We start from the raw sequence: 7,490 nt of genomic DNA, 5'->3' as shown, positions 1-7,490 counted from the left end.
ATAATTTTTACCCATCCCATATTATGTAAATATATGTTAAAAACCCCAATATTACATATCCCCTCCTCGGTCAAAATACGACAGTATCATTGTATAAACGGGAATTAATAATTTTATCTGAAACTTATTAATAACCCTTCCCCACACGCCATCTGGGATTAATTAACTTCTGGTTGATTAATAACCAAATCCCCCGGCCCAATCAAAACAGTCCCGATATATTAAAAACATGGTTTATTATGACTGGGCCCGCTACATTAACCTCCCGCCATCTCCAAAGTGAGTCCGCTATCTGATCCCCGCTCCACCATCCAACAGTCAACGATCATTTTGTGACCACCCTTCTGACCATTGTTTAACTCCCGAGGGACCGGCGGTTTTTCCCCCGTACCTCTGCCACGTGTCGCCCATCCGGGGTGCTCACTCCCTCCCAACCCGAAACCACTTGGCCCCAAAAGCGGTGCGGGAAAAACTGCTTACCACCTTTTGCTGACGTCATCTGTCCTTTGCTGACGTCACCTGCCACATCATCCGCCATGTCATCTACCCCATACTCCCGCTGACGTCATCCGCACTGCTTACGTCATCCGTCCTTCAAATCAAAAATTGCCACCAAAACTTCATTTTGTAGAGTAAAAAGGGTAAAAACGTCCTTTTTTGCTACATTTTTCTGCATACAACACTCCAGGCATTTAAAACTTCTGAGTTCACAATTCTAGTTTTCAACTATCACCCACCAGAAACACTACAACGCGAGCTCCGCATCCTACCATTCAACCTGCATAGTGCAATCTTCCTCTTTAATACAATTCGAACCAACACCAAGGGACTTCCAAGCTCGCACAAAAAATAAATAAAAGGATATACAGGGATACTTACTACTCTAACCAGTGGGCCTTTAGAGACACAAATTGCCAGAGGAAAAATGATCAGAAGACACATTAGCGGTTTTGTTTTATCAGAACACGATGGATGGCGATGAACAGAGGAAAACAAGTCAAAGTGTATCAGTTCAGCATTGAAGAGTACCAGTTTAGCATTAAAGTGTATCAGATCAGTGATAAAGATGTCAGAGCAGAATTAAAGGTAGCAGATCAGAATTAAAGTGCATAGTTAAGACAGGCAGCTAGCGGAGAGTTACTACAGAAGACAGCTGCCAGCCGATTTAAAGAGCCTGCCTCCAGCACAACACCAGTTTACCCTTTTCCTATCATAGAGACTAGCTCTTCTATTTTTCAAAACTCTTATTAGCTAAATCCTAGATATTATCTCACCACTGTTATGAGATATTTTTTGTACATATTTTGTTGAATAAATACCCTCTCCATTAGAATATTGATGGGTGGTGTGTGGATTCCTAGACTGTTGTAATATTTATTTTCTAGAATAAAGAGCTGTTGGAATCAACTGTTGTATGGCCTACTGGATGAAGAATTGAAGTAGAGGACTTGTCAATGAATTCTTGAATCAACCACTGGATCAATAAGTCCACTATATCTTGTGTTTTATAGTTCTCTTGTTTATTATATCATCTGTGTCTCATAATCTGAATAATAAAGAAAAAGATTAATTTCAGAACATGCTTGATTGCACTCCGTTTTCAGTCTTTATTGGTCTTTGTGTTTTCTTCAGAATTAGAATAAGCAGTGAAATCTTAATTTCTCCTGTTTCTTGATTCTTTCATGTTGATTATTTGCTAAAGAATACTTAACTGGTCCTTATCAGTAATCATCCATTTTCCCTCTTTCAATATGTTGAAGGATTCTTAACTGCCCTTCACCCGTTTGAGCCCATTCCATCTATTTCAAGTCTTCTATTTGTTCCCTGTTTGACTACCTTGCTCTGTGAAGCTATCCTCTGCTAAGAAACCCAATCCAGAAAGCCATCTTCTTTGACTCCATTAGCCCAATGGACTGAACTACTCTATTTTACCTCTCTGTTCTATTGAATCTCACCACCCAAACTCAAACAAAAACCCTTGAACTTCATAACTAGCCTAATACCTTTAAAAAAAAGCTAAATAATAAAGAGAGAGCCCTCTCTGGATACACATTGGCTAGATTCTGTATCTAAAAGATTGGTCTATGGTTACCTCGGCATCCTTCCCTTTCTTACAACTTTGGGGAAACGCAGAGTGATAATAACTGAAGTCATTAAATGTCAACCCAGGGTAGGTCTTGTTGTTTCAATGGAGTTTTCAGTATTTGCACCAATACACTACAGCCAAGAATGAAAAATATAAAGAAACATTAAATAATGTCGTTGAATCAATTGCAAAAATTAAATCATTCATGCAAAAATTAAAACACTCCACAGAAATGAAATCACACTACACAATTACCAGAGAAAGGGCGCGCCACACATTAAACTAATGGCTACACCAGTTGGTCAACTACCATTCTGTTTAATCAAACCAGTGTAACAACATAATATTATTTGAAAGTGAAGCAGATGTATTCTACAAATTACACAACAACAACAAAAAACCATACAACAATAAAAGAAACAATAATATACAACTACTTCTACCACTACAGTCCCTACTAAAGAGGAGGGCCCTTCCTCCCTAGCAAGGGTGTAGGAATAAACATGAGATTAGTTAAAGAATCAGATGAGGAACAGTAACAACATCACTATAGTGCCTTCAATATTAAAAATAATTAAAAGTTACAAGATTAGAGTAACAATGCTTTCTCTATGTAATCACGTACATGAGAAATCGAGTTTATTTTATAATTATTACATACCCAAAATCAGGAATAGATCAGTCATGAGAATCTCATGATTCTCATGCTGATCATAAAAATAGAAATCGTTATAACCTATTTCTAAATACAAATTCTATTCAGATACATTGGTTAAGATCACAACCATTTGGATCTGTTACTTCTAAATAAATAATCCATAACTTCTGATAGTTTTTGTGTGGAATAGTACCCACGACTTTTCCAGCTACGGTGCAACAATGTCCTGATGTCAAATGATAGTTTGGGATGTAACAACAATCACTGGGTAATATAATCCTTGGTGTAACAACGGTCATCTTTAACAGCATGTGGTGTAACAGCAACACCTGTAACAACATACAGTGTGTAACAATAATCTATAACATCATACAGGGTGTAACAACAATCTGCTCTACCCTGCTCTGAAACCAATCAGCGCGGCTTGTTCACTCCGTAACCTCATTCCCACAAGAAACACCTAAAAAAGAGAAGAGGATCCAAAATAATTCTCCAATTTTTACCCTAGTTAGCCACAAAAAGGAATATTGTATCGTTATATTCAGCAAAATATGCCAAAATAACATGACTGTGAAATAGAGTGTAAAATGAGAAAAAGGTTGATTAACATGTGAATTTTCATTGGCCTAGAGGGAAAGAGGATCAAAACTAGGGAAAGAGAGTGAAGGAAACAGGTATAAAAACCACACCCAACAGGTCTAGAAGGTCATCAATCCATGGGATCAGGTACCTATTCCAGACAGTGATCTTGTTCAGTGCCCAATAGTCAATACAGTCTCCAAGTCACATCCTTCTTCTATACCAACACGATTGGTCTCCCATAGGGTGATGAACTCAGTCAGATGTGACCTTTCTGCAGTAGCTCTAGAATTTGCATCTTGATTTCATCATTCTCTGTAATAGAGAGCTGATAGATTGGTCCATTGGGAAACGACGCACCTAGGGTCAAATTGATGGAGTTCTTAACCTGACATTGTACAGGCGCCCCTGTAGGGGAGGTGAATATGGCCTCATAATCCTCCACAACCTTGTCCATCTATTGTTGTCGTGCGGAGGGGCCTTTTTTGGAGGTCGTGGCCATCGTCTTCTTCTTTCTTTGAGGGTGTATCATCAGGAAAATAAATTTCCCAGTTTTGGAAATGAGCTTCCTACATTGTTTTGCAGTAACCAAAGAGATGGCAGTAGGCAGTGCTACCTCTGGTATCCTATACAACTTATTTCCCAAGGTAACAATAATAGTGTGAGGCCTTGACTCATACACAACATGTCGCTTCCATAAGTATGGTTGGCCTAATAATACATCACAAACATCAAGAGGAGCAACGTCACATAATACCTCATCCATGAAGGGCTTGATGTTGTATGGAAGGCAACACTGCTATCTGACACGAAGATCTCGTCCTTGGTGAAGCGACCCAATGGTGTATAGTTGTGGGTGTGTTGTGGTTAGTAAGCCAAGCTGCTTCATGACCTGTACTGAAATGAGGTTATTTTGGCTCCCACTGTCGACAATGAACTGTAGCAGGGAACCCTTTACCCACATCTGGGAGTGGAAGAGGTGCTCCTCCTCCTCTAGATCTTCGAGTTCCTCCTTTTGGATCTGTTATTTCTAGTCTTTGCAGCATGTCACCAAGGATCAACATGAGCTCTTACTATGTTTGGTTTTGTTAGATGTTTTGCACATGATCTTCAGCACAAAACATGTCATAAGTCTATTCATCAGGAGCATCTCGGAAAGAGCTTTCCAACAGTATATTACACTCCAAAAACCAGCTCCTGGATCAAAAGATATGACCAAATGAGTGATTGACTCAAAGATCCTCCTGTGCAGTAGTTCAGGTATTGAATGATTCAGAAGAAGCTAGGAGATGTCAGTGGCTGGTCTTGTGGCTGGATTGTGATGGAGAAGGAGAGAACATAGCATTTGAAGGCTTTTTATCATGCTGCTAATCCTCATCTCAACATATGGCGAGCTCGTTTCTCTGCTTTGATTGAAAGAGATATCCTGTGCAGAGGGCACTGTGCATTGCTGATAGTGAAATTGCTAGTGAAAGGCTTTTCCAGGAGAAAAATCATGGAACTCTGTTGTGGGCATGTGACCACATTGGCATTCATCTACAAGCCCAATCTCAGGTATTAAGAACCCATCTAATGTGAGATCTATGTGTATGTGCAGTATATGCTAGACCCACTTTTGCAGTAACTGCAATGGTGTGTTGTTGTGTAAGAAATGTTGTTGTGTGGTTGGTGCAACAGTGGAGCTTGAAATAAAACAACTTTGTGAGATGTACAGCCAAGCATGTGAAGAAGCAGCAGTGCACATATTAAAGGTCCCGCAAGTGATCTCTGCAACATCTAAATTCGCCTCCAAGACAAGGTTGAGATTACAGAGGAGAAGGCATGCAGACAATTAGAAAAAGATGCAGTTATTTATATGCAAAGTTTTCCTTCAGAAAGAAAGACCTCCCCATTGGTCTTAGAGACTAAGTAGAATTCCATTTGAGCTGATATTTTCTCTGCAGTGAAAGAAGGGGCATAACATTTGAAGTCTAAGTTTCATCTGGGGCTTATCCTTGGCTTTTGAATGGGATGTGCTAGTAAGCATTGGAAAGTTGCCCATTGTCATTTGTAAAGGGGAAATGGCAGAGATACAAGCTCATAGGGACACTTCTCTGGTTATCGTGGAATTGGAATATAATAGTGAGTTTATCAACTACAAGAGACACACAAGTTATATACATTGATCCAACAACTGGGGCACTTCAATACACAGCAAGGAAGGGATTTGACATTTTCTCTTCTGAAGATGAAGCCCTACTTTTTGTAACAACAGGATCACATTGGCTTTGTAAAACTACTGTACATGCCAGAGCAATTTTGGGCTATGCAGCTTTAGGTAGCTTTGCATCGCTCCTAGTCGCCACAAAGCTAGTAGCATCAATTCCAGAATTTCCAGGAGGTGGATGTGTCTACACTATAGCAGAGAGTCAGTGTATTAAAATTAATCTTCAAGATCCTCATCCTCAGTATAAGGGGGAATTAAAAAATATTCAAGACTTTGCAGATATTGATATTGATGGCAAGCACTACTTTTGTGAGCCAAAAGTTAAATGTGTACATGTGAATTGAATGCCTGAACAGTCAGAAAATTATTAGCATGCCCTCCTGGATAAAACTGGCATGTAGTAGTTGTTGTTATGGAATTCCAATTTTCCGTGCAAGTATGTCGACTGTCTATTGATGAGTTGAATAGATGATGTTATCCTGGCTTCTGAGGGTGAATATTTTTTATATGATTTTGCGCTCCATAATTTAGGGAGTTGGCATTTGTTTTTCGCAAAAGAAAAATAACCCTTTAGAAAGACAAAAGTAGTTGGAGATGTTTTTGGGTATGTGGCGCTGCGCTCCTAGCTGAGGCGTTGCGCACCTGGCTGAGGCACTGCACATATAGGAATGGGTTGTTATCATCGTGGGTAGATCCAGGGCTTGAAAGAGAACAAGAAAACGTGTTCTAGAGCAGAATTATCTTGATGAGATTAATAGGCCTTGTGTCAAGAGAGGTTGACTACGCTGATGCTGCCTTTCGTAGAGAGGACTTCATTCATCACAATATTGATGTTCCAGACACCCCATGCTGTTCAGTGGATGCAGCCTGAACCTCAGGAAGGATGCCCGATGTCAGATTGGTTCAATATTTTAGTTCTTCATCAAAACAGGGTCAAAACCAATCCAAAAAATGCCATTAATGAGCAGTTCCTTCCGTGTTTCTTAGATCTTGTAATTTGGGGGCATGAACACGAATGCTTGGTTGACCCACAGTTCCTGGAATGGGTTTTCATTTAACACAGCCAGGCTCTTCAGTTGCAACATCCCTGATTGATGGTGAAGCAAAGCCCAAGCATGTGCTTCTTCTGGAGATAAAGGGGAGCCAATATCGACCGACAAAAATCCCTTTGCAGTCAATGAGACCTTTCAAATATCAAGAGGTCGTATTGAAGGATGAACCTGATTTAGATCCAAATGATCAAGATGCTGTTCTAGAATTTCTAGATAAAGTGGTAAAAGATATGATTATACTGGCTGAAAGAAAGAAAGTTAGTCGTTTGGAACTCAAGATTCTTTTAGTTCGAATCAAGGTAGACTATACAGGCTTCACAACAATAAATCCTCAAAGATTTGGTCAAAAATTTGTTGGAAAGGTTGCAAATCCACACGACATTCTTCTCTTTTCAAAGGCCATTGTTGCAGAAAGTAATCTGAAGATGGAGATCCTTCCAGTTAATGATCTAGATGTTGCACTACATGAATTTGTTAACAAGGATGATAAATTGGCTTTCCACTCTTGTTTGCAGCATAATCTTGAGGAGACATGGAATAAACTTGTGGAAGAAGTAGATGTATTGCAAATTAAAGAAGAGGAGGATTTAGTCCACAAAGTGGGCCAATGCATGCAGGAGCGTAAAGTGTTTTCTGAAGATGGGCAGTGAAAAACATTCTGACATAGAAGGAGACAAACCTGCTTCACATTCTGTTGATCCAGTTGTAGGCAATGCACAAATCCAGCAGTGGTTGAGGAAATCTCGGATTTCAGGGCTTAATATCAGCAGTCAAAGATTGAAACAGCAGTACAAGGGCAGATTTTGTGGAATTCCACCCTTAAAGGAAGCAGATCTTGACCAAAATTCACTAATTTTGGTTTTCAAAACAACTCTACTTGCCATAGATCACAAGAGTTTTATTGAATAT

General features: G+C 39.6%; 1 pseudogene; it reads left to right on the top strand.

The window, feature by feature from the left end:
- The first annotated feature begins 6,571 nt into the window (after positions 1-6,571).
- LOC149202394 (double-strand break repair protein MRE11 pseudogene) lies at positions 6,572-7,231 on the top strand (annotated as a pseudogene).
- The last annotated feature ends 259 nt before the right edge of the window (positions 7,232-7,490 follow it).

The sequence above is a fragment of the Pinus tabuliformis genome, chromosome 2_1 (assembly GCF_031772625.1).
Source record: "Pinus tabuliformis cultivar Carrire ecotype Pingquan chromosome 2_1, CPIR1, whole genome shotgun sequence".
In the NCBI taxonomy this organism is placed as follows: domain Eukaryota; kingdom Viridiplantae; phylum Streptophyta; class Pinopsida; order Pinales; family Pinaceae; genus Pinus; species Pinus tabuliformis.
This window is presented reverse-complemented; position numbering and strand designations above follow the sequence as displayed.